Consider the following 26,706-nt stretch of genomic DNA (forward strand, 5'->3'; position numbering starts at 1 on the left):
CACTATCGTATTATCCAATCTACCATCTCAAACTCAAGTTTCCAACTCCTTGGCTCCAAAAACACTCTAATCCGATTGTGAAGCACCCTGAGATTATCCCCATCGCCAAGGTGAGATTCTTAGTAACTTCAAATATTTATTTCTTTTTGAATCTCTGCTTCTATAACATTTTAATCAACCTAACATTTCCTGAGGCAGCATTAAATGAACTTGTGTAGTCACCAGGTACAACATCTGCTCAATGGCACAAATTCTTGTGAGTGGTGATGTGAGCGAGTGAGACACCAAATGGGATCTGAAAGTCTGCGATTCATGGATTACTGTGATGTGGTTTTGTGCATCGCAATCTCGCCTCCGGATCAGAAAATTGTGGGTTCAAGTTCCACTCCAGACATTTGAGTGCATAATTCAGGCCGACACTCCAATGCAGGACTGAGAAAGTGCTGCACTGTAGAAGATGCCACCTTTCAAATGAGGCATTAAACAATGGCATTGAGGTTGATGTAAACTTGTAAATGGTCCCACAGCACAATTGGAAGAAGAGCAGGGGAGTACTCTGCAATGTTCTGAGCCAGCCAACATTTATCCCTCAACCCAAACACCTAAAACTAGATGATCTGGTCATTATCACAGTTCATATGGTGGGAATTACTGTGCACAAATTGGAATTGGTAAACCAAGAAAGACCAAAGCCATCCTGATGATCATATGATACAATGATAATGGAGTTGTGCACTAATCATAGCAACCAATGTCTTATCAATTAGTCCACAATAAACCCAGATAGGAGGCGAGGTAAGCCCAATGGTGGGAGCATTGGAAACCATAGGTCCAAGGACCCCTGTTCCTCAAAAGCATGTTACACTCACCGTACATCATGTTCGAAGATACTCATTTACTGTCTCCCGAAGCACAACAACAATGAACACTCAAAACTGAAACCTTTTCACATTATGTTTATTGAAATTGGATCAGTACATTGACATTTTGCCACATACAATGAACCCTTCTTGGGATCTCACACAGGTTTCACACTTGATCAAATGCAGCACAAAATATGTTTGAAAACAAACTGAGGACTTCAGACATTTGGAGAGAACGATGTTTGTTGTAGGATCAGATGGTTGAATTTAAATAATTTCTTCCTCAGGTATTGAACAAGGTCAGATTTTGTTCACATTTTCTAGTGATCTGCGACAAAAAGCGAGATTTCATAGCAACCATGACAATCCTCTGTTTGTCTTAACCATCCATTTACAGGGATTATGTAAGTGGGTGATTGAATCGTTAGATGCTATGAACAGGATTTGAAGCCATCAGTTAGAACAAGTGACACATTGACCAGGGTGGGTTTGCTGTGAGATTTATTGATGCTCCTGAACAGGTTTGTTGTGACTGACTCGTGTCCCACCACACAGGAGTAAGTGGTGCCGCTGTTCCACTCGTCTGCAGAGACTGTCAACCGACTGCCTGAGTTCCAGCCGCTTCTGCCATCCTCGGTCACCGGCTGGTTCACAAATCCTGACTTCAGAAGGGTGTCATTGGCCTTCCAGGCCAGGTAGATCTCTGCAGGGGAGAATCCAGTGACCAGGCAAACCAGGGTCGCGGTGTGGTCTTTCTCCATCTCCTCTTGCGAAGGGGGAAGGAGGTAGACTTGAGGGTGAGTCTTAATGTCAACTGGAAACAGAGACAATGTAGGTTAGACTGAGCCCCGGCTCATCCCCCTCATCTCGACACGTTCTGCTCTTAACATAAATCTGGGCAACTTCTGCGTCCCCAGGGACACCTCCTCTATCAGAAACTAAAGGCAATGACCTCTTTCTGGCCATTGCTGGGATAGGGTGCAAGGGGCAGGATCATCAATCTTGCTGATTTTAAACTTCGGGAGGCAATGAACCACTGGGAATCTGCCGGAAGAGTGTTCGGATGGTTAATAGGGATGTGCTGACCTTAAAATGATCATATTAATCAAAACCCTTACAATCATGAGGGATTTCACTGGCAGGAGAGTCAGTAAACAGAGGGCAGATATTAAAGAGGAGTTGGTAAATGAACCAGTGGGAAGATGAGAATTTTTTTTTGCTCTGTGCGTTATGATTATCTGAAATGCACTGTCTGAAGGAGGGTGGTGGAAACAGTAAAATAGCAACTTTCACAAGGGAATTGGACATATGCTTGGAAAGGAGAAAATTTTAAGCCTATTGGGAAAGAGCAGATTGGGTGTGAGATAATTGAATAACTCTTGCAAAGAGCTGGCACAGGCATGATGGACCAAATGGCCTCCTGTGCTACATGATTCTCTTAGAAATACCAGAGATCCACTTCCCAGCCCCTGCTTACTGTTGTAAAGAGGTAGGCTTCAGGAATTAATCTTGTCTTGTGGTGTCTGCTCCATCTCCCTTTCCTCTTAATGGACTTGCTCATCTTCAACCTACACCTCAGACGGACCTCTCTCATCGCTCCAATAGCTGGCTTGTTTCAGGCACTTCCTAATGTTGTGATAGCTGCTAATTCCTCTCCATCTATCACCCCTCACTGTGAACCCATCCCACAAGGACTTGTGTGGTTTGGAGTGAGGCCATTGTGGAGATTTGAGGTTTTATCTGATCCATTTCTTAGCAGGGTTCGCATACCTCTGGGCCATTAACACGGTCTGACACCCCATACTAGATAGTTTACCACTTGATGGTCATAAATCACTTCATTTACTCAGACCAGACCCACAGTTTCATCCACACGTACCTTGGGCTTTCCTGATTGACCTTTTCTCAGGCGTTGGCAAACTCTTGTCCTCCACCAAACACAAATACTCTACCCCACTCTCCCACTCTGCAGCAGGGACCGTCAGTCTGCTGAAGATCATGTCTTTGTCTCCATTCCTCTTGGGACCCTGAGTCTTCACTCCATCTTCTCTCTTGATTCCATCCGCCTGCCAGGTTACCCTGACTCCCTCTAAATCACTGTGAAGTACCTCGCAAAGTACTGTCGCTGTCCTGTTCCTCCAGATCTCTTCAAAAGGAGGCTTCCTTAAGGTGACTGAGATCCCAGTGTCCAAACATTCATCTGGGAGAAAAATCATCATTGTTATTTCATGATTCCCTCATGGGATGTGGACATGTCTTGCAAGGCTGTCATTTCATGCACATCGCCACATGTACAATAGTGGCTTGTTCGGCTCTTTCAGAGGGCAGCGCTGAATCAGCCACATTGGTGTGTGCCTGTTGCCACATCTGGGCCAGACAGGGTAAGGACAGCAGGTATCCTTCCCTCAAGGAAGATGAACAAACCTGTTGGGTTTTTAATGACAATCTAACGCCTTCAAGGTCACTTTACTGATTCTAACGTCTTATTACCAATTTTTACTTTCTGCAACTGAATTCAAATTCTCAAGCTGTCTCAGATTTGACCTCAGTTGTCTGCATTAGTGATTGTACCTGTCAACCTTGGCACGGTGGTAGGGCAAGCTCCTCTACATGCGATGGTTGTGCGTTCACCACCCACTACGGAAACTCGAGCACAAAATCAAGAATGACAAACCCCATGCCGATACTGAGGGAATGCGGCACTGTTGGGTATGCCGTCTTTCAGTAAGAGACAATAAGCCACGACCCCTTCTCAGGTCAACCAAAGAGATCACATTGTCGCCATTTTGGAAAAAAAGGGGGAGAGGGGCCAAAATTTAACAGATTACCTGGTCTTCATCATAATGCAGTTTATCGGGCCTTGCATTATGCAAATTAGTTGACACTTTCTTTGCATTGAAACAGTGACTACACCTCAACAAAAGTACTCTTTTGGCTGTGGGGCACATCCTGAGGATGTGAAAGCTACAACATTAATGCTATTGTCTCTTTCTTTGTCCAGACCTCTAGAATACTGCTCCACTCACATAGTCACTACATAACCACATACCTTGGAAATTCTTCACCGTCTCACTGGTGTTGAAGTTGGAGGGTGGATGAGACACTGCACAGGTGAAGATTGAGCCTTTCCTCCAATCCTCTGCACTCACAGTCAGGTAGTGCCTGACGCAGAATGTCCCGGCCTGTTCCAGAGCAGTGAGTCCAGCGTGGGCCTTGGAGGAGATCAGAGCACCATCTTTCTCCCAGGTGACATTTATGAGGTCCGGGTAGAATCCAGTGATCACACACTCGAGTGTGGCTGTGCTCTTACCCTTGATCTCTTCAGTTGGTTGAAACAGCAATCTGACCTTGGGACTTTTTGGCTCAACTGGAATAGACAGGCAAAACCAAGAAGCTGTTAAATTCCCTCCCTGAAAGTGAACAAAGTTAGTGATATAATTTCTGATCTCTCACCCACCTTTTACACTCTTTGCCCGTTTTGAAATGGGTGAGGATGAGGAACCACTTTGCGCAGAGCACACGAACTCCACCCCGCTGTCCCATTCCTCCGCAGTGGTTCGGAGTCGGCTGGTGACGATGTGTTGGGTTCCTTCCTCTCTCTGTCGCTGGGTTGAAACCCCTTTACTTCGCTCCTGCCCGTTCATGTTCCATGTGATGCGGACTTGGCTCGGATCTGAACAGACCACTGCACACACCAGGGTAGCTGTCTTGTTGATCCAAACCTCTTCAACAGAAGGATTTTGGATAAAAACTGACATTTCTGGGAAGCGGAAAGTGAAAACTTCAGAAGGATTGACATTATTTGGTGTTGGCAGGCTTCAGAATTTTAGGGTGGTCTCTCCCTATTGATGATGGTGGATGATAGGTTGACACAGAAGTGACTTTAAACTGCCACCTCTTTTAATCTCTTGAGTTGATACTGGGTGAAATACACAGCATTGAAATTTGCAGCAAACTGAGCCTTTAGAAAATCCAAGGGTCGCTTTAGCAATGTCTAGCAATTCTTGACTCGCATGTTATGATTGAGAAAACATAATCAGAGCACTAAGAACCTGCCGTATCCATTTTGAATTTGTTTGTTGTGCCTGTGACCAATAGACCCACAGTGAGGAGTGCAATTGCATTCTGGGACTGAGCAACATTTAGATGTGACGCTGTGAATCAATTGCAAAGCTCAGTTTGTTAAATGGAGTGAGGCAGATGCAGATCGCTTAGCAATGGAAACAATTGAATAAAGGCTTATTTACTTACAGCCCCTCCACCTCCCCGCTGTTGTATGGTTGATTTGTGACATTGAGCAGATTGAATCAATGAGGTGCCCTTTTTGGAGACAGCCTCGGATTGCCTCCATTTCAAAATCCTTATCCTAGTGTTGACATCTCGCTGGCCTTGCCTCTCCATATCTCTGTCACATTTGCCAGCCCAATAACCGTCTGAAAATGCTGCTTTCCACCAACATTAACCTCTTGTACACCCCACACTCCCTTCGCCCTAACAGTAGCAGCTGTCCATCAGCCATCTAGACCCTGCTCTGTGTAAGTCTATCCCTGAATCACAATTACATGGCCAACCCTCTCTCCTCCTTTAAGACGCTCCATAAAAACGACCTCTGCCCCCGCCTCCTCCTTTGGTTCTTTATCAATTTCTGTCCGATTACTCTCCAATGCAGAACTTCAGACCTCTGTCCACACTAAAAGCGATATATAAAAGCAGGTTATTGTAGATAAGTCTCTGTGAAGAAAGATGATTATTTTGCAGTGGCAGAGCAAGCCACAAATCAGATGTAGTGACAGAAGGGCCCTTTTGCTGGACCTCGGGGATAATTTATGCAAAACGTTTACATCCCATCTCCAGTTTCATGTCCAAGAGACTAGATAAAAAGCAAATGTTTTACCGAGTACTTCATAAGTTTTCCCCGTTGCCAGCAGTTTCCCAAAAGACCATCGTCACTTCAGATATCCCGCAGCTCACTGCGTGTTCTGAACACTATTCACCCGCACAAACACACATTCACTGTGCGAATCACAACTCTTCTCCCTCGAGATAATGAACAGTACACACTTGGGTGTGATGGGAAGGATGACAATTACTGCATCAGGATCAAATCCTTTCATGAGCTTCGAGAACCAACTCCTCCGGCTGCAGTTTCGGATGATGTCCTGTACACAGGGTGTGGGATTTTCCAATGTCCATTTGGGTGGCTCACCGCATCTGCTGCAGAGGGACCCACTGCAGCGGAGCCAGAAAACCCCGGCCAGTGTCTGACAAGACCCTATCTTTCATTAACTTGAGATGGGTGAACGGAAGAGTTTATCACTTCTGCTGCCATGGATTCCCACCTAGAACCTACCGGATTGTACAGGAGCCAGATGGAACCCTGCAGCCGGTCTCAGCGGTTTGCCTCAGGACCAGCATCATTGAAATGGGACACCCTTCTTTTACTGGATCAACGCGATTCAGAACTGGAAGAGCTGCGGATCTAAGTGTTATGCATTTTCACCTCCCCTCCACTGGGGAAGTGGGAGCTCCATGCAGCCCCTGGCCTCTGCTCTGTCCTGTCTTCTAAAGATCCTAAAAGAACTAGATCATGTAGACACTGACAAGCTGTTTTTACCTTGTCCAGAACAGTAAAATCAGTGGGTATGGCCTCTGTTTGAAGGGGGCAGGATGCACAATCGTTCTTTCTTTACTTGTCCTCTAGATTACTCGTCCACCTAGGTAATAACTACATCACCACACCTACGTTGTGAGGGTTGAATTTGCCTGGCCCCAAGAGAATTTATATGAGAAGACCATGATGTCAATATTAGAATCAGGCCCAGGACCTTACCTGGGACATTCTTCACCTCCTTGCTGATGACGAAGTTGGAAAGTGGATGAGACACTGTACAGCTGAAGGCTGATCCTGTCCTCCACTCCTCTGCACTCACAGTCAGGTAGTGCCTGACATTGAAAGTCCCTGCCTGTTCCAGAGCGGTGAGTCCAGCATGGGTGTTGTTGGAGATCGGAGCACCATCTTTCTGCCAGGAGACGTGTAAGAGCTCCGGGTAGAATCCAGTGATCACACACTCGAGTGTGGCTGTGCTCTGATTCTTGATCTCTTGGGCTGGGGGAGGCAGCAGCCTGACCTTGGGACTTTTTGGCTCGACTGGAATAGACAGGCAAAACCAAGAAGCTGTTAAATTCCTTCCCTGAAAGTGAACAAAGTTAGTGATGTAATTTCTGATCTCTCGCCCACCTTTTACGCTCTTTACCCGTTTTGAAATGGGTGAGGATGAGGAACCACTTTGAGCAGAGCACACGAACTCCACCCCGCTGTCCCATTCCTCCGCAGTGGTTCGGAGTCGGCTGGTGACGATGTATTGGGTTCCTTCCTCTCTCTGTTGCTGGGTTGAAACCCCTTTACTTCGCTCCTGCCCGTTCATGTTCCAGGTGATGCGGACTTGGCTTGGATTGGAACAGACCACTGTACACACCAGGGTAGCTGTCTTGTTGATCCAAACCTCTTCCATAAGTGGACTTTGGATAAAGACAGATATTTCTGGGAAGTGGAAATTATACAAATCAGAAGAATGGGCATTATTTAGTATCAGCCACTTGTGGCCTTCAATCGGAACCCAGTTTAATGTGTTTCACCTGGAGCTGCTAATCGATCATGCGACACCTCACCTAAATTTTTTAACAAGTTGAACATTGGAAAATCCCAGGGTTGTTTAAAAAATTGTTTTGCAATTCTCAGTTTGCAAATTTTGACTGAGAAAACATCGTAGGACAACCAAGAACCCACTGGATCCCCTTTTGAATCTGTCTGCCCTTACCGTGACCAAGAGATCCACAGTGAGGACTGCAGTTGAGTTGTGGGGTGAGTGGCTTTTAGATGCGACAATGTTAGTAACAATGCAATCTCTGGCTTGTGAAATGGAGTGAAACAGAGATACAAACTGCTTAGCAAAAGGAACAATTCAGTAAGTGCTTTTTCACTGCGTGGGGCTGTGGAATGAGTTTTGACATTGAGCACACTGAATGAACGAAGGACCCATTTCTTTTAGCTGCAGCTCAGTTGGTAGCACACTCACCTCCGAATCAGAACGTTGTGGATTCATGTCCCACAAAACTCAAAGCTGATGCCCCAGTGCTATACTGAGGGAGTGCTGCACTGTCAGAGCACTGCCTTTTGGATGAGAATTGAAAATGAGGCGCCAAATGCCGCCTTAGGTCGGTGTAAAAGAAGGACATCAGGGAAGCTCGTTCCAATACCCTGATCAGTATATATCCCTCACTCAACATCACAAATCAGGTTCCCTGGTTATTGTCACATTACTCTTTGTGGGAACTTGCTGCATGTAAATTGGCTGCTGTGTTTCCAACTTTACAACAGTGGCTGCACTTCAAAAGTACTTCATTTTGGCATGTCCTGTGGTCACGAAAGATGACATGTAAATGTGAGCCTTTCTTTACTTTTCTTCCTCTCATTGGAGCCAGCCTGGATCACATCAGTTTTAAAATTCTTATCCTAATGTTCATGGCTTCACCTCTCCCTATCTCTGTAACCTTCTCCAGCCCTACAGCCGCCCAGAAACTCTGCACAACTCTAGACACTTGTACATCCTTATCTTCCTTTCCCCCTGCATTGGTGTCTGTGTCTTCAGCCGTCTAGGCCCTAATGCCTGGAATTCACTGCCTAAACCTCAGCCACCTGCCACCTCTCTCCTCATTTGAGATGCTGCTTAAAACCTCTCTATTTTGCCAAGATTTTGGCCACAAGATCTCCTCCTGGAGGCTCAGCATCAGTTTTGCTTTGGCTTTGGTCCTGTGAAGCACCTTGGGATGTTTTACTACATTAAAGTCTTTATATCAATTCAAGTTATCATTGGTGATCATTCCCTGTCAAAGAAGGTTAGTTTGGCATTGGGAGAGCAACTCCCATGAATCAGGGGAGTAACAGAAGTCCCCTCTTCCTGCAAGTTGGGGATCATTTCTGCATAACACGGACTTCCCCTCATTTCATTCCGGAGTTTACTAGCTTGGGAAAGGAATGATTGATTGCATTCTTCACATTTTCTCCTTTGTGCTCAACTCCCACGGATCACAATCTCTTCAGATATCCCGCAGCTCACTGCGTGTTCTGTACACTGTAAACACAGACACACACGCATATACACACAGACACACACATGCGCATACACATTCACTGCGTGAATCACAACTGCTTTGATCCACAATAATATTTCTCTCTCGATGTAATGTTAACACTTACATAGAGACTGGATTACTCCATCTGTGTCCATATCAAAACCTGTCATGAACACCACACATTAACTCTTCCGGCTGCAGTTTCAGCTGATGTTCAGTGTCTGTCTAATAGGAATGTGTCTTTTATTAGGTTATTTATTCTGTTTCTCTCTCTCTTGCCTTTTAAACAAAACCTTGATCAATTTCCTTCCAGATTGGGATTGCTCAATATATTAATGATTAAGTCTAGGTGTTTTTCACGTTGATCTCCCAAGATAAAACCTCATAGGGTTGGGAACAGTCCCCTTATCCCTGTAAAATAATAACATTATTGGGCAGGAGGTGTTTAATTCCATTTACCCTTTTTGCGGAATTTTGAGAAAACACTTCCCCGACTGGGATTCCTGTGAACATTGAGCTCCTGACATTGACTGAGATGAGTATCCAGATTGGGAGAGTGATGGGAACTCTTTCTATTTCTGCAACCCAGAATTTCATCTAAAGCAGACCAGCCCATTCAGGGCACCAGTTAAATCCTTGTGTGCTGAATCACCAACTTGCCTCAGGATCATTGAAGGGGGCCAATCCGGCCATTTCACTGGATCAATGAGTCCCACTCCAGCACCTCCCAACCTCCCGGCCTCTCTGGGTGACAAACAGGCTTCTAATCCTTTCCAACTTGAGTCAGACTTGAGAGACAAATGTCAGTTGGTGGGGTCAGGTCCCTATTCACTCTGACCCAGCGCAGGTCACAAAAAAATGACCATTTAGATCAGGAGTGGGTTGTCTGGGGGAACCCAAACTAGGGCTGTAACCTCTTGCAGTATTCACACTTTCATTCTGACGGATACCCTGGGATAGTTTTGAACCTGCCAGATGGTTTGTAATAAAATTCAACGGCCAATTCCATTCACAAACTCATCACTTTATTTCACATTTTTGTTGGTAGCAGTCATATTGGAGCTGATCACCATTTTTGAGGGTCACATTGAGGTTAGTCTGGTAGAGAAACTTCGGCATACAGTCAGAACAAGAACAAGGAGAACATGGAACTGGACGACATGCCTTTCCACCTGGAACTGGAAGAGTTGCAGATTTAAGTGTTATACATTTTCACCTCCCCTACTCTGTGCTGGGTAAGTGGGAACTTCACACGGCCTCAAAACTCTGCTCAGTCCTGTCTTTGTAGGATCCTAAAGGAACCTGATCAGGTGGACAATGAAAAGCTGGTTCACCTTGTCCAGAATAGGAAGATCAGGGGAAATGACTTGTGCTTGAAGGGGGAAGGGTAGGGGATTCAATTCAAAATTAATGCAGCAATGGATTGATCAATCTCTGGAACAGGTTCAGGAGACTGTGAAGCAGATCCATGCAATTCCTTCAAATGCAAAATTGGAAAGATTTCTTTCTTAAAACAGCACTTGGGAGGGAGTAGAAAAGGAAAAGTTAGGAGGCGATTTCAACCGTGGATGGTAATAGATAGGTTGGTATCAGATGGGATGTATGTGATGGACCATTTCACAGCCTGTACCATTTTCATTTCTAGTCACAGAGAGTCACATTGAATGAGGGTGTAAACAGGCAGCTGACCCAATTCCAGCAGTTTCACTGCTTGCTGCGTTAGGTTAAAATTACTCCCCTTAAGGGTAGCTTCAATAACAAAACACAAAATACTGAACATTCACCTTTCCCAACAGGGTTGACATTTGCGACAGCGATTCATGGATTCAGGGTGAGCATTAGCGCATTAATACAAGTCTGAATTACTGATGATGTATTCTTTTTCCCTCCTCAGACACCACTTACCCTTCTGGTATCTCATCTGAATCCTGTCGTTGAAGCCTGAAGATGGATGGGACACTTCACAAGTGTAGATATCCCCATTCTTCCAATCCGCTACAGGAACAGTCAGGTAAGTGACTGTTTCGAAGGTTTTCTTATTTCCCTTCTATGGATGGGAGAACAACACCTTGGACATCTTTGTCTTTCATCCAGGAAACCTGTACGCTGTCAGGATAGAATCCGGATATCACACATCCCAGGACGGCAGTCGTTTGATTGTAGACAGTCTCCGGGGATGGAACAAGTGAGATGAGATTGGGAGATTGAGCTGTAGAATATTGCAATATTTCAGATTACATGATTATTTTGGCCACAGTCAAGGTGCACTCAATTCGCTCAACACCGAAAGCAACCGTCACAGTAACAGCCCCTTCCATAATGATGGTGATTTGCCCATAAGCATGTTCACATGATGAGAACAATTGTGACTATTGAAGAATGCTGGGATTGGGAGAGCTGGCAGGAAACCTAGGCTCTGCCAAGCGGAGCATCTCATTCTTCAGGGATATGGAGCAAAGCAAATGGAAGTTGAGGTGCAGATCAGTCATGATCTTAATTGAATGATGGAGCAGACTGAAGGAGCTGACTGGCCTATACCAGTTCATGTATCCATGCATTGGAGTAGATGGAGAGAAACTGTTTCCATTGGCAGGAGGATTGGTAGTGACAGATTTAAGATAGTTGATAGAATAAACCCAGGTGGGCACGAGGAAGTTTTTCTTTGTAAACACAGCTAATTAGTTTGCATCTGGAATGCACCTCCTGAAAGGAAGTGTTGAAAATAAATTCAATAGTAATTTTCAAAAGGGAATTGGATAATTACTTGGAATAGGGAAAATTTGCAGGGCTATGGGGAAAGAGCAGGAGCGTGGAACTAATTTGGTAATCTCTGATAATGCTGGCACAGATGCGATGGGCTGAATGGCCTTCTTCTGCCCTGTAAGATTTTATAAATCAGCACCATATTGCAAGGTGGGGTAGAGAGGTTGGGGAGGCTCAAAAATTGGGCCTGGGTTAGAACGCAGTACAAACATTATGGCATCGGTCACCTGTTATAAACTCCCCCCAATATTCCCCTTCACTGACTTCCACAGAATCAAATATGGGCATGTGGTATCACTGTTTCCCCATCATTCTCCAGTTTGGTGTGATTTCTCATGGTGCTTTGGTTACCAGCAGCACTGCTGGTGTACAGGGATCGAGTATATGGGTGTAAGGATTCATTCGGATTGTTCTTTGTTTGGTTACCAGCAGCACTGCTGGTGTACAGGGATCGAGTATATGCATATAAGAATTCATTCGGATTGTTCTTTGTTTGGTTCCCAGCAGCAGTACTAGCGTACAGGGATCGAGTATATGGGTATAAGAATTCATTCGGACTGTTCTTTGTTTGGTTACCAGCAGCACTGCTGGTGTACGGGGATCGAGTATATGGGTATAAGAATTCATTTGGATTGTTCTTTGTTTGGTTACCAGCAGCAGTACTAGCGTACAGGGATCGAGTATATGGGTATAAGAATTCATTTGGACTGTTCTTTGTTTGGTTACCAGCAGCACTGCTGGTGTACAGAGATCGAGTATATGGGTATAAGAATTCATTCGGATTGTTCTTTCTTTGGTTACCAGCAGCACTGCTGGTGTACAGGGATCGATGTATTTAAGAATTAATTTGGGTTCTGTTTGCAACAACCTCTGTTTGCTGAAGGTTCCTTTTCTGCTTTTATCCCCTGACACCAGTGCAGTTTTAAGTGGTAAATAATAACCTGTACTTACGTTTAGGTTCAGGTTTTTGTTTGGAAGCTTCCACCATTTTGTTTGGCTCGTAGCCCGCTTTGCAGTGGTAGACCCGATTGGCATTCCAGTCTGACGCAGAGACTTTGAGCACACTGCTCATTGTGTAGATATTTTTCTCCAAGATTGTCGGATATTTCTTGATTCCAGTAGTGATGTCTCTGTTGTTACTGGACCATGTCTGACTGATGCTCTCGGACTGAAAGTCCTTGACCAAACAGAGGAGGCTGATCTCACCTTGGCTGGAGCTTGTGTCACAGGGAGAGCTGGAGATGTAAACTGATGGTCTGACCTGGACATCTGAAATGTCAGTAGATGTACACGGATAAGCCCAGTAAACAAATGCATTCCAGTATGTACGAACATACGAATTAGGAGCAAGAGTAGGCCGCTTGGCCCTTCAAGCCTGCTCCGCCATTCAATAAGATCATAGCTGATCTGACTGTAACCTTCTGTCACCCCCGATGACCTTTCACCCCCCCCCTTGCTTATCAAGAATCTGTCCAGCTCTGCCTTAAAGACATTCAAAGACTCTGCTTGCACCACCTTTCAAGGAAGAGAGTTCCAAAGACTCATGATCCTCTGAGTGAAAATATTTCTCCTCATCTCTGTCTTAAATGGGTGACCCCTTATTTTTAAACAATGATGCCTAGATCTAGGTTCTCCCACAAGAGGAAACACCCTCTCCACATGCAACGTGTCAAGACTCCTCAGGAGATTACATGTTTCAATCAAGTCATCTCTTGCTTTTCTAAACTCCAGTGGATACAAGCCTAGTTTGTCACACCTTTCTTCATAAGATAATCTGCCCATTCCAGGTACTAATCTAGGAAATCTTCTTTGAACGGCTTCCAATGTATTGACATCCTTCCTCAAATAAGGGGACTAAAACTGTACACAGCATTCCAGATGTGGTCTCACCAGTGCCCTGTATAACCGAAGCATAACCTACTTTTATATTTATTTCCTCTCACAATAAACAAAAACATTCTATTAGCTTTCCTAATAACTGCATACTAACCATTTGTGATTCATGTACCAGTACCCCCAGATCCCTCTGCATCTCACAGCTCTGCAACCTCTCAGCATTTAGATAATATGCTTCTTTTTTTTTTCCTGCCAAAATGAACAATTTCACATTTGCCCACATTATACTCCATTTGCCGGACCTTTGCCAACCCATTTTCCTATCTCTATCTCTTTGTAGCCTCTTCACAATTTACTTACCTACCTTTGTATCATCAGCAAATTTAGCAACCATATCTTCGGTCTCTTCATCCAAGTTATTTGTATAAATTGTAAAATGTTGAGGCCCCAGCATTGATCCCTGAGGCACACCACTTGCTACATCTTGCCAAACAGAAAATGACCCATTTTACCTCCCATCTGTTTCTTGTTAGCTTGCCACCCTTCTGTCCATGCCAATATGTTACCCCCTACACCATGAGCTTTTATTTTCCACAAGAACATTTGATGTGGCACCTTATCGAATGCCTTCTTTATCCACAGAAAATGTTACTTCTTCAAATAACGCCAAGAAATTCATTAAACCCGATTTCCCTTTCACAAAACTATTCTGGCTCTGCCTGATTAACTTGAATTTATCTAAGTCCCCTGCTATTACGTCTTTAACCATAGCTTCTAACATTTCCCTTATGACTGGTCTGTCGTTTTCAGCTTTCCGTCTCTCTCCCTTTTTGAACAAAGGATTTCCATTCGCTATTTTTAAATCTGATGGAAAATATGGAAAGTTAAAACCAACACATCAACTAACTCACTAGCCACTTCTTTCAAAACCCTAGGATGAAGTCCATCAGGACGTGAGGACTTGGCAGTCCGCAGTTCCAACAATTTTCTATGTGCCACTTCCCTGGTGATTGTAATTTCCTTGAGTTCCTCCCTTCCTTCCACTTCCTGCTTTACAGTCATTTCTGGGATGTTGCTTGTATCCTCTATAGTGAAGACCGGTGCAATGTACCTGTTCAATTCATTTGTCATCTCCTTATTTTCCCTTATTAATTCCCCAGACTGACTTTCTACAGGACCAATGCTCACTTTGTGAACTCTTTTTTCTGTTTTAAATATCTATGGAAACTCTTACTGTCTTTATGCTTCTAGTTAGCTTTCTCTCATATTCTACTTTTTCCTGCCTTATCAATCTTTTAGTCATTCTTTGCTTTTTTATATATTCTGTCCAATCTTCTGTCCTTGCTCAAATATATGCTTTTTCTTTAAGTTTGATACTATCTTTAACTTTATTAGTTAACCACGGATGGTGGTTCTTCCTTTTGGAATTTTTCTTTCTCATTGGAAAGTGTCTATTCTGTGTATTCTTTAAATATCTGCCACTGTTTCTCTGTGGACCTATCCCTTAACATAATCCGCCAGTTCACTTTAGCTAGCTCTGCTTTCATGCCCTCATAATCGCCTTAGTTATGCAGCTCGCTGGAACACTAGTCCCAGCACAGTCCAGGTTTAGACTGTCCTAATACAGTCACATGCTTCTGGAGATATCCTGCTATTTATACAACCAGTCATGTGTCAGAGGCTGTGAGTTCAAACCTGCCATGACAAACTGACCCCACTAAATCTATGGACAGTGTGAAGGGTGCTTTATTCTGTATCCAGTCCCGTGCTGTACCTGCCCTTGGAGTGTTTGATGGGGACAATGTAGAGAGATTTACTCTGTATCTAACCCCGTGCTGTACCTGTCCTGGAAGTGTTTGATGGGGACAGTGTAGAGGGAGATTTACTCTGTACCTAACCCGTGCTGTACCTGTCCTGGGAGTGTTTCATGGGGACAGTGTAGAGGGAACTTTACTCTGTATCTAACCCCGTGCTGTACCTGTCCTGGGAGTATTTGATGGGGACAGTGTTGAGAGATTTACTCTGTATCTAACCCCGTGCTGTACCTGCCCTTGGAGTGTTTGATGCGGACAGTGTAGAGGGAACTTTACTCTGTATCTAACCCCGTGCTGTACCTGTCCTGGGAGTATTTGATGGGGACAGTGTTGAGGGATTTACTCTGTATCTAACCCTGTGCTGTACCTGCCCTTGGAGTGTTTGATGCAGACAGTGTAGAGGGAGCTTTACTCTGTATCTAACCCCGTGCTGTACCTGTCCTGGGAGTGTTTGATGGGGACAGTGTAGAGGGAGCTTTACTCTGTATCTACCCCGTGCTGTACCTGTGCTGGGAGTGTTTGATGTGGACGGTGTAGAGGCAGCTTTACTCTGTATCTAACCCCGTGCTGTACCTGTCCTGGGAGGGTTTGATGGGGACACTGTAGGGGGAGTTTTACTCTGTATCTAACCCCGTGCTGTACCTGTCCTGGGAGTGTTTGATGGGACAGTGTAGAGGGAGATTTACTCTGTATCTAACCCCATGCTGTACCTGTCCTGGGAGTGTTTGATGGGGACAGTGTAGAGGGAGCTTTACTCTGTATCTAACCCCGTGCTGTACCTTTCCTGGGAGTGTTTGATGGGGATGGTGTAGAGGGAGCTTTACTCTGTATCTAACCCCGTGCTGTACCTGTGCTGGGAGTGTTTGATGGGCACAGTGTAGAGGGAGTTTTACTCTGTATCTAACCCCGTGCTGTACCTGTGCTGGGAGTGTTTGATGGGGACAGTGTAGAGGGAGATTTACTCTGTATCTAACCCCGTGCTGTACCTGTCCTGGGAGTGTTTGATGGGGACAGTGTAGAGGGAGATTTACTCTGTATCTAACCCCGTGCTGTACCTGTGCTGGGAGTGTTTGATGGGGACAGTGTAGAGGGAGATTTACTCTGTATCTAACCCCGTGCTGTACCTGTCCTGGGAGTGTTTGATGGGGACAGTGTAGAGGGAGATTTACTCTGTGTCTAACCCCGTGCTGTACCTGTGCTGGGAGTGTTTGATGGGGACAGTGTAGAGGGAGATTTACTCTGTATCTAACCCCGTGCTGTATCTGTCCTGGGAGTGTTTGATGTTGACAGTGTAGACAGAACTTTACTCTGTATCTAACCCCGTGCTGTACCTGCCCTGGGAGTGTTTGATGGGGACAGTGTAGAGGGAGCTTTACTCTGTATCTAACCCCGTGCTGTATCTGCCCTGGGAGTGTTTGATGGGGACAATGTAGAGGGAACTTTACTCTGTAACTAACCCCGTGCTGTACCTGCCCTGGGAGTGTTTGATGGGGACAATGTAGAGGGAACTTTACTCTGTAACTAACCCCGTGCTGTACCTGTCCTGGGACTGGTTTATGGGGACAGTGTAGAGAGAGCTTTACTCTGTATCTAACCCCGTGCTGTACCTGTCCTGGGAGTGTTTGATGGGGACAGTGTAGAGGGAGCTTTACTCTGTATCCAATCCTGTGCTGGACCTGAGCTGGGAGTGTTTGATGGGATAGTGTACAGGGAACTTTCCAAACTGATGTTGATGGAAAACTAAATCCGTCAGATTGTGTCAATTTACAATATCGCCAAAAATTAATTTCACTGTCATACATGATGCAGTTCAATGTGAGACATCCGGCCCTTTTCCCTTTTACTGCTCTCTCATAGAGCTGACCAATTAATCCCACTCCATTGCTCTTTCCCAATAGCCCTATAAACTGTTTTAGCATCAAAGATTCATTGCAGCACAGAAAGAAGTCATTTGGTCCATTGAACCCATGCCTGCTCCCTGTAGAGCAAACAAACCCCCCACTCTATCCCCATAGACCTGCAAGTATATTTCCCTCAAGTGCTCTTCCAATTCCTATTAAAATGATTGTCTCTGCTTCTCTTTGGCAGCATGTTGCAGGTGTTTAGATGTAGGAAGGGAGGTGAAGCAGCTTTCTTTTCAATTGAGAAAAAACATGACGGAAAGAGATATATAGAGTTGTGGCAATTTCCCTTCATCTATTTCTCCGGTTCCCTTTTCGTAAGTTCCCGTGGATTCTACTTATTCTGCCATTTTTTTTATTCATTCACAGGATATGGGCTTCACTGGTTGGGCCAGCATTTATTGCCTATCCCTAGTTGTCCTTGAGAAGGTTGTGGTGAGCTGTCTTCTTGAAGCGCTGCTGTTCATGTGGTGTAGGTACACCCACAGTGCTGTTAGGGAGGGAGTTCCAGGATTTTGACCCAGCGACAGTGAAGGAACAGCAATATATTTCCAAGTCAGGATGGTGAGTTACTTGGAATGAAGCTTCCAAGTACTGGTGTCCCCATCTATCTGCTGCCCATCTCCCCCTAGGTGGTAGTGGTTGTTGGTTTGGAAGGTGCTGTCTATGGAGCCTTGGTGAATTCCTGCAGTACATCTTGTAGATGGTACATACTGCTGCTACTGTACATCGGTGGTGGAGGGACTGAATGTTTGCGGATGTGGTGCTAATTAAGTGGGGCTGTTTTGTCCTGGATGGTGTCAAGCTTCTTGAGTGTTGTGGGAGCTGCAGTCATCCAGGCAAGAGCGGAGCATTCCATCGGACTCCTGACTTGTGTCTTGTCGATGGTGGACAGGCTTTGGGGAGTCAGGAGGTCAGTTGTGCGTCACACAATTCCTACCCTCTGCCCTTCTCTTGTAGCCAGTATTTATATGGCTAGTCCAGTTCAGTTTCTGGTCAATGGTAACCCCCAGGATGTTGAAAGTGGGGGATTCAGTGATGGTAATGCCATTGAACATTAAGGGGGTGATGGTTGGATTCTCTCTTGTTAGAGATAGTCATTGCCTGACACTTGTTTGGCACGAATGTTACTTGCCACTTATCAGCCCACGCCTGCACATTGTCCAGGTCTTGTTGCTTTTGGACATGGGCTGCTTCAGTATCTGAGGAGTCACGAATGGTGCTGAACATTGTTCAATCATCAGCGAACATCCCCACTTCTGACCTTATGATGGAAGGTCATCGTTGAAGCAGCTGAAGATGGCTGGGCCCAGGACACTAACCGGAGGAACTCCTGAAGTGATGTCCTGGAGCTGAGATGACTGACCTCCAACAACCAGGACCATCCTCCTTTGTGCCAGGTGAGTCCAACCAGAGGAGAGTTTTCCCCCCTGATTCCCATTGACTCCAGTTTGTTTTTTAAGCTCATTGATGCCACACTCGGTCAAATGCTGCCTTGATATCAAGGGCAGTCACTCTCACCTCATCTCGGGAGTTCAGCTCTTTTGCCCATGTTTGACCCAAGCCTGTAATGTGGTCAGGAGCTGAGTGGCCCTGGCAGAACCCAAACTGGGCATCAGTGAGCAGGTTATTGCTAAGCAAGTGCTGCTTAATAGCTCTGCTGATTACCCCCTCCATTGCTTTCCTGATAATCGTGTGTAGACTGATGGGGCGGTAATTGGTTTGGTTGGATTTGTCCTGCTTTTTGTGTACAGGACATAACTGGGCAACTTTCCACATAGCCGGGTAGATGCCAGTGCTGTAGCTGTACTGGAACAGCTCGGCTAGGGATACGGCAAGTTCTGGAGCACAAGTCTTCAGTACTATTGCTGGAATATTGTCAGGGCCCAGAGCAGTGTTTTCCGGATCACAGGAACTCACCGTGTACATGATGCTTCATTAAATTTTATCCTGGATAACAGTTTCTAAAAATGTCCCCACCACAGCCATCAGACTGACTGGTCAGTAATGTGTGAAATAATTCCGCTTTTAATTTGCTCCCTTAAATCCTCCACTTAACTTCTCAATGTCATTCTGAATTTAAAAAACCTCTTTCTCCATGAAGAAAACAAACTCAACCCTCCATAATCCTAGACAATTAAATATCTGTTCAATGGTGAACTTGTAGGACACAAAGGGAGAGAGAGAGGGAGGGAGGGAGTGGCAGGACGATGGAAGAGAGAGAGCACGATAGAAAAGAGATGAAGAAATAATGGGGAGAGAGCAAAAGTCTAAAAACAAAGAACCTGAAGAATGAAAGATAAGAAAGAGAGAAAGAAAGAGGGAAAGAAGGTGGTTAATAGACAAGAAGGAAATGAAGAAACAAAGGGGAACCCAGTGAGTAAATTCAGACAAGATGCTGATCAATAACCACTGGAAAAAACAATGTTGAAAATCACCTGGGCATAAGAACTGTTTGACTGTCCAGTTATCAGCATCTTTCTGGTAAAGAAGCATGCGAATTGGATTCACGCTGATTGAGGTATGTTATTCAAGTTAAATTCAACCCTCCCTCAGTGTTTGTGCGCAGTGATATTCCCACTGCACAGTCCGTGTTAGAGACAAACACTCCAGGCTAGAAATTCATCTCGGGGCGCTGACACAAAAAGGGCATTTATCAGATCATCTGCTCATTATAAACAGCGCCTGTTATTCAGTTCCACAGCAGTCAATGGAATTAAATATCAGGCACTGGATATCACAGGCGGCAAGTCCAATACCCCCGTTTTGCACCACCATCTGAATAGATTTTACCCCACTCAATCTATCAGATAGTGGAGATGTTATGTACGTATGAATATAGGAATTAGAAGCAGGAGTAGGCCACTTGGCCACTCATTCCTGCTCTGCCATTCAGTATGATTATGTCTGATCTGATTGTCACCTCAACTCCAATTTTCACCTGCCGCTGATAACCTTTCACCTCATTACTTATCAAGAATCTACCTAGCTCTGCGTTAAAAAGATTCAAAGACTCTCATTCCGCTGCCTTTTGAGGAAGACTGTTCCAAAAACTCACTACCAATGGAGAGCAAAAATTTCCCCTCACCTCTGTCTTAAATGGGAGACTTCTTATTTTTAAACAGTGACCCCATTTCTAGATTCTCCGATAGGAGGAGACATATTGTTTTTGCATCCACCCTGTCAAGACCCCTCAGGATCTTATATGTTTCAATCAAGTCACCTCTTACTCTTCCAAACTCTAGTGGATACAAGCGTGGCCCGTCCAAACTTTCCTCAAAGGAAAACTGCCTAACCCAGGTATTAGTCTCGTACACCTTCTCTGAACTGCTTCCAATGCATTTACATCCCTCCTTCAACAAGGAGACCAATACTGTACACAGCATTCCAGATGTGGTCTCACCAGTGCCCTGTATAACTGAAGCATAACCTCCCTACTTTTGTATTCAATTTCCTTTGCAATAAATGATAACATTCTATTACCTTTCCTAATTACTTGCTGTGACTGCATACTAATCTTTTGTGGTTCATGCACTCGGACACCCAGATCCCTCTGCATCTTAGTGTTCTGCAATCTCTCACCATGTAGATAACTTGCTTCTTTTATATTCTTTCTGCCAAAATGGACACTTGCACATTTTCCCACATGATACTCCATTTGCCAGATCTTTGCTCACTCATTTAACCTATCTGTATCCCTTTGTAGTCTCCTTATGTCCTCTTCACAACTTACTTTCCTACCCATCTTTGTGCCGTTGGCAAATTCTTCCTCGAACTCATTCATGTAGATTGTAAAAGTTGAGGCACCAGCATTGATGCCTGTGGCACACCACTTGTTACATCGTGCCAACCAGATAATGACCCATTTATGTCTATTCCCTGTTTCCTGTTAGCTAACCAGTCTTCTATCCATGCCAATATATTCAGCTTTTATTTTCCACAATAACCTTTGATGTGGCACCTTATCAAATGTCTTCTGGAAATCTAAGTACAGTACATCCACATGCTTCCCTTTATCCACAGCATATGTTACTTCTTCAAAGAACTCCAACAGTTCGGTTAAACATGATTTCCCTCTCACAAAACAATGTTGACTCTGCCTGATTACCTTGAATTTATCTAAATGCCCTGCTAAACGATCTTTAATAATAACTTCTAACATTTTCCCTATGACAGATGTTCAGCTAACTGGCCTGTAGTTTCCTGCTTTCTGTCTCCCTCCTTTTTTGAATAAGGAGCTATTAGCTATTTTCCAATCTCATGGAACCTTCCCAGATTCTAGCAAAATTTGGAAGATTAAAACCAATGCATCAACAATCTCACTAGCCACTTCTTTTAAGGCCCTAGGATGAAGTCCATGAGGAGCCGGGGACTTGTCAGCCTGCAGCTCCAACAATTTGCTAAGTGCTGCTTCCTGTGATTGTAATTTTCTTGAGTTCCCCCCTCCCTTGCATTTCCTGATTGACAGTTATTGCTGGGATGTTACTTTTATCCTCTATAGTGAAGACCGATGCAAAATACCTGTTCAATTCATCTGCCATCTCTTTATTTTCCATTATTAATTCCCCAGACTCACTCTCTATAGGACCAACACTCGCTTATTTAACTTTTCTTTATCATATATCTGTAGAAACTCTTCCTGTCAGTTTTTATATTTCTAGCTAACTTTCTCTCGTGCTTAATTTTTCTCCCCTTATTAATCTGTTAGTCATTTTCTGCTGGTTTTTATATTCTATTCAATCTTCCGACCTGTCACCCATCCTTGCACAATTATATGCTTTTGCTTTAAGTTTCATGCTATCTTTAATTGTTTTAATTAACCACGGATGGTGGGCCTTCCCTTTGGATTTTTTTCTTTCTCGTTGGAAAGTATCTATTCTGTGTATTCTTTAAATATCTGCACAGCTTCTCTGTTGACCAATCCCTTAACTTAATTCTCCAGTTCATTTTAGCTAGCTCTGCTTTTGTGCCCTCATAATTGCCTTTATTTAAGTTTATTATACTAGCCTTAGACTCACTCTTGTCTCCCTCAAAGTGAATGTAAAATTCAATCACATTATGATCGCTGCTACATAGGGGTGCCTTCACCATGAGGTCATCAATTAATCCTATCTCGTTGCTCAGTACAAGGTCCAGTATAGCCTGCTCTCTGGTTGGCTCCAGAACGTGCTGTTCTAAGAAACTATCCTGAAAACATTATCTGAACTCCTCATCTGGGCTACCTTTTCCCATCTGATTTTTGCAGTCTATAAGTTGATTAAAATCCCCTTGATTATCTCTGTATCTTTCTGAAAAGCTCCCGTTATTTCTTCCTTTATAAGCCGTCCTCCATGTGGCTACTGTTAGGGGGCCTGTACACCACTCCCACAAGTGACTTCTTGCCTTTATCATTCCTCATCTTTACCACAACTGCATCAACATCCTGGTTTCCTGAACTTTAGTCATCCCTCTGTATTGTGCTAATACCATCAGGAAAGTTTACTGTGCGCTTTTTGCAAAATTCATCTACAAAGGTATTGCAAAAAGTTCATCTGGGGGACATATTGAAGCCATCATTGGCCTTTTGTTAATTTAATTAATAATTTTTGAAACAGCAAATTAATTTCGATCAAATTCAGAAAAATACTTGACGAATAGCAAATGGGAGAATTTCAGCTCCTTAACTCCAAATGGACCATGAATCTGCATCTGAAAAAGGTTCTTGTTAACTGCACGCCTAACTTTAATTTGGGATACTGTCTCTACTAAAAAAGGGCAATCAGAACAAACTGAATGTTAAACCTTTTTCCACGAATGTGCAGTAAGAAATCTTATTCCTGCCCATTGTACTTAACTCAATAATTAAATATCACCATGAGTTAATATATTTGTATGAATTTGCTTCAACTAATGTTTTCATCCAATAATTGTAAAGATGGAAATAGTGATGGGAAAAATTTGATGCCAACAAATTATCAATTACCAGATCCATTACAGTTGTTGTCAAGGAACAAAATTTCAATCACACAGAAACCCTTCCTGTTCTCAATCCTTCAGTGTGGGTTCAGTTGGAGCTGAGCTTTCAGAGGGGACAGATGATTTAAACTCTCTATTGAGAGCTCGTACATCACCGATCGTTAAACAATTATTATTAAAGCACAAATCAAATTCTGTCTCAATGAGACGCAATCTTATTCCACATCCAATCTGTTCCCTGTCTGCCTGGACATTTCCCAAGCTTGTTGGGAAGAGGCATTTTTAATAAACACAAATCCATATTTCTCACTCTGTGTAAACCATTTGCCCTCTGTGATCACTAGATTATCAAGTGAAACATGAAACTTATTCTTTTTACACCTAAAAACTGTTCTAGCAATGGTTGAACTGTAAAAACTAAAATTTTAAACAACTGTGACACCAGCTATTAAATCTCAGCACCATCGGATGATGTGTTTTAACTCAGATTATAACAAAATCCTAACCTGCTTGTAAATATCCTAAAGTCCAAAATCACCAAACCTGCCCCAACATAACAAGTGTCCTGAAAACTATAATCTGGATCAAGCAGAACATATTAAACAGATGCTGGAATCTTTACTAGATTCTGAGAATCAATTCTGTGGCGCTAAATCTTAACCCTTGAGAGTAAATCCAGTTATCAGATTTCAGCTCAAAATACTGGGTATATTCTTGACTCTACAGAAATCCATCTCTCTCAGATAGGATCATGTAATTGTTCTAAATATCTCACTGATTTCAGGTGAATCAGACACTGCACTTGAATTACCAAATTCACTAAAAACAAAAATTAAAGAAAATAAATATCAGATAAGGAAGGAATTGAGAAATTTGTCTTACCTGAAATCACTTTCACCAACGTTCCACTCCCCCAGTAATCAAGATAGTCACTGTGCTTCATCTCCTCGTTCACCCAATACAATAATTGAACTTGTCCACGATATGTAATAATCTCAGGGTAATGTAAACATAAACTGTGTTTTAACCTGGAACAGCATTTCCTGTATCTCAATCTGAAATTCCATCCTAAACCTATTCCAAATGTATGAATAAATGAAGCATTTTTGCAGTTTTCTTGTGCACGAGCACCAGCTCCTGCACATTACCAACAAACAAAATCGCCTCCTTTTTGTCTTTTATGTGCCCTGAAATCAACATTTTCCTCCAACAACCCGAGTCAGTGTTTTAATATTTCACTCTGGGAAACACGAATGTGGAATCCATGGACACAGATTCTGATACACATGGTCATTTGTAGCGAGGGAGTTTGTGTCAAGCTCTCTACTGCTGTGGTTCCATATCACAGTGCTTCACCCCAGATCATAAACCATGGGTATAAGATCCAACCTGAAATAAACTGTCCCAAACAAGCAGCTAGTAGTTTTATTAACTCCTCAGTCTGTGTCCGTGTGTCCCCCATGCACCAGGTGTCAAACTCAGGGTTTTCCAGGACTTTACAGGAAGATGAGATAATCCACAAGGAGTTTTCATTGTTCTTCATCCTCTCTCTGTTACTCACTGTTCTTTCACCTTTCAAATAATATCTTCAAAGAAAGTTGTTCACACAGCCAGATTATTTAATCAGGATCTGATTTATATCCACGGGTCTGGAGGTAAAGGTCGGTGATATCGCCCAAAATGTCCAGTTTAAATAGTTTTCCTGTGACAGGTTTTTGAATGGAGGGATCCCCCATCTCTCTCACTGTGTCACTCCAGTATAGACACTGTGATCCACACCCGTACATTAACCTCCTCCCCTTTCACTGTCACTGAGCCCAGTCACTTCACATTTAAACCACACTGACACTGCTACAAGTGAGCAATCCTGCTTTCGGATTCACGCTGACGATGGTTTGGGATGTGATATTTCAGTGGTTCTATTACTGGATCAGTGATCTGAAGACCTGGGTTTAATATTCCAGGGAATCCCAAGTTCAATCCCTCTGTGGGAATCTGGGAATTTTGCTTTAAAATTTGGGGAAAATGCTGGGATTAGTAAAAGTGACCATGAAGCTGTTGGATTGTCAGAAAAAAACCAACTGGTTCACCCTTGTCCTGAATGAAAGGAAATCCGGTCTAGTCTATAGGTGACTCCAGTCCCACACTCAATGTGGTTGACTCTTACCTGCCCTCTGAAGGGGTCATTGAGGCTCTCAGTTACCATCATCTTCTCAGGGAAACGAGGGAAGGGGAACAAATGTCAAACTTGACAATGACCTCTTCACCCGACAGCTGTTACTCACTCTTGTTTCTGTCTTTCAAATAACATCTTCAAAGAAAGTTGTTCACACAGCCAGATTATTTAATCTGGATCTGATTTATATCCACAGGTCTGGAGGTAAAGGTCGGTGATATCGCCCAAAGGGTCCAGTTTAAATAGTTTTCCTGTGACAGGTTTTTGAATGGAGGGATCCCCCATCTCTCTCACTGTGCCACCCAGTATAGACACTGTGATCCACACCCGAACATTAACCTCCTCCCCTTTCACTGTCACTGAGCCCAGTCACTTCACATTTAAACCACACTGACACTGCTACAAGTGAGCAATCCTGCTCTCGGATTCACACTGACGATGGTTTGGGATGCGGTGCTACAGTTTATAGAGATTTTTTTAAACGTGTCCCGAGCTCGAGTTTCTGTCGGCTCCCAGGTTTCCCATCACATCTCCAGCCCAGGAATCCCCAGCGAATGGTCCCATCCCCATTTCCGGGGGAAGGCAGATCCCAACACAATCAGGATGGGAATAAAGCTGTGCTGATAACTGAGGGTGAGCGATCATTCCTCCCCTTTCACTCATTCCCCTGACTGCAGATTCTCTCACTGAGTTTTTGTTCCAGTTCAGCCCTGCTTCCTCTCACTGTGTCCCTCGCACAGTAATAGGTGGCGGTGTCGTCCGCTCTCAGATTAGGAATATCAATGGAGGTTGTGGAAGATTGAGTTGAAAACGTGATTCGACCCTGAACTCCAGGCGCGTAGTAAGTGCTATATCCTTGATGGTAACTAAGTAACCATTCCAGCCCTTTCCCAGGGACCTGTTTCACCCAGTGCATCCTGTAGCTGCTGAGACTGAATCCACTCACTGTACAGGACAGCCTGACAGACTCCCCCGGCTTTTTCACAGCTGACTTGGGCTGGGTCAGCACGACAGCGGACCAGACACCTGTTAATAAAAGAGAAAAAGAAGTCAGTAAACCCATTGGACAAAGAGAGGGTAAAAGAGACTCTGAATAAGCAGCCGCACTGTGTGGGGATAAAGCCACGGGACCTCTCACCTGTCAGACAGAGCAGAAGGACACAGAGATAAGGAGCAAACCCCATCGCCCTGTGTTTTCAGACACAGACTCAGACACTCCAGAAATCGGCTGCTTCAGGGCGCCTGTGTTTGGATCTGGAGTCAGT

The 26,706-nt window shown here is 44.0% G+C and overlaps 1 pseudogene; it reads right to left on the reverse strand.

The window, feature by feature from the left end:
* Positions 1–943: 943 nt before the first annotated feature.
* On the reverse strand, positions 944–26,706 carry LOC121270363 (annotated as a pseudogene).

The sequence above is a fragment of the Carcharodon carcharias genome, chromosome 27, assembly GCF_017639515.1.
Source record: "Carcharodon carcharias isolate sCarCar2 chromosome 27, sCarCar2.pri, whole genome shotgun sequence".
NCBI classification, from domain to species: domain Eukaryota; kingdom Metazoa; phylum Chordata; class Chondrichthyes; order Lamniformes; family Lamnidae; genus Carcharodon; species Carcharodon carcharias.